At 47.8% G+C, this 3,964-nt stretch overlaps 1 protein-coding gene across 1 annotated transcript in view; it reads right to left on the bottom strand.

The window, feature by feature from the left end:
* LOC107115047 (zinc finger protein 660-like) overlaps window positions 1–845 on the bottom strand; it is a gene marked incomplete at its 3' end in the record, with an annotated part of 12,686 nt that extends 11,841 nt beyond the window's left edge. The window contains exon 1 of the mRNA XM_015416651.1: window positions 784–845. The remainder of the gene's footprint in view (window positions 1–783) is intronic.
* Window positions 846–3,964: the final 3,119 nt, after the last annotated feature.

Genomic DNA, 3,964 nt, shown 5'->3' with positions numbered 1-3,964 from the left:
AAAGAGTGGAGAAAAACCAGGGAAATCTTGGAAGGTGCCTAAATGCACCACTGTGGTGTGGGGAAGCAGGGAGGAGAACCCGCTTCCTGAAAGAATGGAACTCAAGGAAAATAAACCTTGTGGGGAAAGTGTAACACACCTGCATTAGTTTTCAAAAGGAAAACAAAACAAAACAGCAGGGCCTTCTAGCTGAGGAGGAATCTGGAGAACTGGGTGTGATTCCCTGCTCCTCCACATGCAGCCAGCTGGGTGATTTTGGGTCAGTCACAGGCTGCGGTCACACACAATACATAACCCACTTTCGGTGCACTTTCCAACTGGATTTTACTGTGTGAACTGGCAAAATCCAGTTGGGGAGTGGGTTGGAAGTGGAGTATTTATTGTGTGAAGGGTGGGGGTACAAATCCAGACTCCTCCTCTTCTTCTTCTTCTTCTTCAAGTGCCACAGTCTGTGTGCAGCCCTGAGTCCCCCCCTCGGCTTTTCCTTCCTTCCAAAATACCTCCCTCGGCACCCGTCACTTCCCCCCTCCTGCATCTGCTACTTCCTGCGCCCCCCCCCCGCAGGTGCGCCCCCCCTGCAGGTGCTCCCTCCCACACCAAATCTCCCCGGGGGGTGGGGGGTGCCAGCGTACACATTATTATTGTTATTATTATTTGAATTTTTACCCCGCCCTCCCAGCCAGGGCGGCTTACCCAAATGCAGCACGTACTTACAATAGAACATAAAATATAAATTAGAGTAAAACAATCCTAAAACCCTTTAAAGTGCTAATAAGCACTGACCAGGAATGGGGAGGGGATGAGTCCGAGAGAAACGCGAGGCGCCTAGGTAACCCGGAGGTGACGCACCATATCGGCGATGACGCTCTGGTTTGTGGGCAATTAGCTTCTACCATAGAGTTTTGCCCAAAAATCCCCCCTGACTTGGCTACATCACTTCCGGGTGACGGCACTGAGCTCGCCTTTATTTCGGGGGGGGGTGAAGGGGGATTCCCGCCAACCACTTTTGGGTCTTCCCTTGCAGCCCCTCCCAGAGTCGGGAAACGGCTCCCCCCATGTGCCTCTCTAGGTGGCGGGTTTGAATTCTGCACCAGAAGCCCTCGCGGGGACATCGTCGCTGCCCCCCCCCCCCAAACCCTTCTCCTTTGAATTCACCTCCAGATTCCCTCCTGTCGTTCAAACAGCAGCCCGGGGGATTCGGAGGGCGCTTCTAGGAGGCAGCTGGAAATGGCTATTTTATCCCGCGCGGGCACACACACACACACACCCCGATTCTCTCTCTGTCGAACTGCTGGCTCTCTGGCTTCGACCACAGAGAAGATCTCCAATGAGAGCCACCCGGGAGAGACGATGCAAAGGGGAAAGTCAGAAAAATGTCACCAAGCAGGTGATATCCCACTGCAAAGGAACAGGCTATATTAGGCCTCTTTTAATGGTTATACGTGTGTGAGTGTGTATATATATATGTGTGTGTGTGTGTGTGTGTGTGTGTGTGTGTGTGTGTGTGTGTGTGTATACACAGACACATGACTTCTCTGATAGGCATGGGCAGTGGGATCGGCTCAGCCGAAATAGATTTTATGTTTCAATTTTTGGAGCCTGTGTGCTGCCTTTCTGCAGAACATAGAAGAAAATGTTATGGTGGTTCAGGCCAGTGGCCTATCCAACACGCTCTGTCACACAGAGGCCAAAACCCAGGAGCCATCAGGAGGGCCACCAGCAGGGCCAGAAGTCCAGGAGCCCTCTCAGTTGCCCTCCAAGCATCAAGAAGACAGAGCATCACTGCCCCAGCCAGAGTCTTCCACCAATACTTTGTGGCTGATAGCCACTGATTGACCTTGGCTCCAGATGTTTATCCAGTCCCCTCTAGCTGTCTATGCTTGTAACTGTTGTACACACAGTTTATGAAACACTGTTATGCACTCAGCTCTCAGTCGACATTTCCCTTTTAAGAGCACGCTGACATTTCCCTGCAAGCCTGATCTCAAGCGGAGATCCGGCTTGGGAGGAAACGCCCATGCATTTAAAGGCAGCCACCCCTCTCTCTCAAGAGAGAAGGGAGGGGGTGGCTGTGGGTATTGGGGCCGGGGCTTCCCTCGCCGACCATCTGGCCAGTGGCGGGTAGAAACACAACCCCCCCCCCAAAAAACCCGGGAAACCGGGGGGGGGGGGTTGGCAACCCTATTCGGAGGCGACGTCCGTTCTAAAATGACATTTTGAAAAGACCCACCTCTGAGCAAAAATCTTCTTGATGGTTTACAAATTACTGACGCTTTCATCCTAGTTGGAATATTTTGGCAAGATGTTCCCCCGAGGAATGACAAACGTGGAATGACAAACGTGGAATGACAAATTCCCCCGAGGAATGACAAATGCTGTGTTACAAACCATGATCCTGAAGACACTGTACTCATAAACAGTGGGTTCTAATTGCAATAGTGTTTCATAGTAACAGACATACTGGCCTGCTTTTTAAAAATAGGTAAAAGGTAAAGGTTCCCTTGCTCGAAAGCCAGTCGAATCCGACTCTAGGGTTGCGGTGCTCATCTCCGTTTCCAAGCCGAATAGCCAGCGCTGTCTGAAGACGTTTCCGTGGTCATGTGGTCGGCATGACTAAACACCAAGGCGCACGGAACGCTGTGACCTTCCCACCGAAGTGGTCCCTATTTATCTACTTGCAATTTCTTGCTTTCGAACTGCTAGGTTGGCAGGAGCTGGAACTAGAGATGGGAGCTCACTCCGTCATGCAGCAACCCGGGTCTCGAACTGCTGAACTACCGACCTTCCACAGCCTGCAGATCAGCGTCTTAACCACTCGAGCCACCGCAGCTCCTTTTTAAAAATACTTGTAAGTAAACAGTGAAATGGTTAAAACTTACCAGATTTAGAGTAAACCATGGCACTACAGGCCAATACTTCACCACGCTCCCTTTAAGCCGTGGAGTCTTGGGAGCAAAAATTCTGCTGTGTGAGCTACTGGCATTAAAGTCGTGAGCCAGCAATTTGGCTACTGCATACATTAGTTTGCTCTGGAGCCATTCTTCCTGAGCTAAGATAAAAATGCTTTTATCTTTTATCTTTCTTTTATCTTTCTACGTTATTTAATCAACATTTAGTTTATCTCATTATGACTCATTTTCATTCATGCATCTATTACTTTAACCAAAAATATTATTGTACTGTAATGTCCTTTCCCCCTATTTTTATAAATTTTTAAAATTGAAACAGGGCTTTAATTCAGAAAATTTACACCATGGCATTTGACTAAAAAAACTTATTGCATCCAGAATTAAGAAAGTTGTCTCAAAACTAGTTTCTTTAGAAGTGTCCACAGTACAAACTGGAAACACTGAGACCTGCTAAAAACAGTTATGACTTTTCAATATCACCTGCTGGACCCTATACAATATACTGGTGTTAGAATCAAGATAATTAAACAAAATTAAAATCAAAAAAATATCTTCACGCTGTTCATTTTGAACGCTAAGTAAATGTAATTTATTCTTATTTTTCTTTGTACTGAATGGGTGGGGAAGTTTGCCGAGTGACCCGAAACACTTGGGCCAGGGGGACGGGGGGGAGGGGGTAGCCGTGGCTCATTGGTTAAGCACAGGCTTCACATGCAAAACATTCCAGAGTGAGTCTCTGGGACCTGTAGTACAAGGTGCCAGGAAAGGTCTTTCTTAGGGTTAGAAAAGTCTTTCCTGAAGAGCCACAGCCAGTAAGAGCACACAATGCCAGGGGCCTGATGTCTCTAAACCCTGGTCCAGTTTTGCCCCACTCAGCCACTGAAACAGTGATGAATTTAGACTCTTGTAATTTCACTGAAATGACAGAGTTTATTAAAGCACAACAGTTCTCCTCGGAATACAGCTAATACAAGAACAATGATGGCTCAGGTTAAAAGGGGGGGGGTAGGCAGAACTATTTAGAGTAGACATAGCATCAAAAATAGTGAATATAA

Source organism: Gekko japonicus, unplaced genomic scaffold (genome assembly GCF_001447785.1).
Source record: "Gekko japonicus isolate JY-2015 unplaced genomic scaffold, Gekko_japonicus_V1.1 scaffold6394, whole genome shotgun sequence".
NCBI classification, from domain to species: domain Eukaryota; kingdom Metazoa; phylum Chordata; class Lepidosauria; order Squamata; family Gekkonidae; genus Gekko; species Gekko japonicus.
Note: the sequence above shows the minus strand (reverse complement) of the source record. Positions and strands in the feature narration are given on the sequence as shown.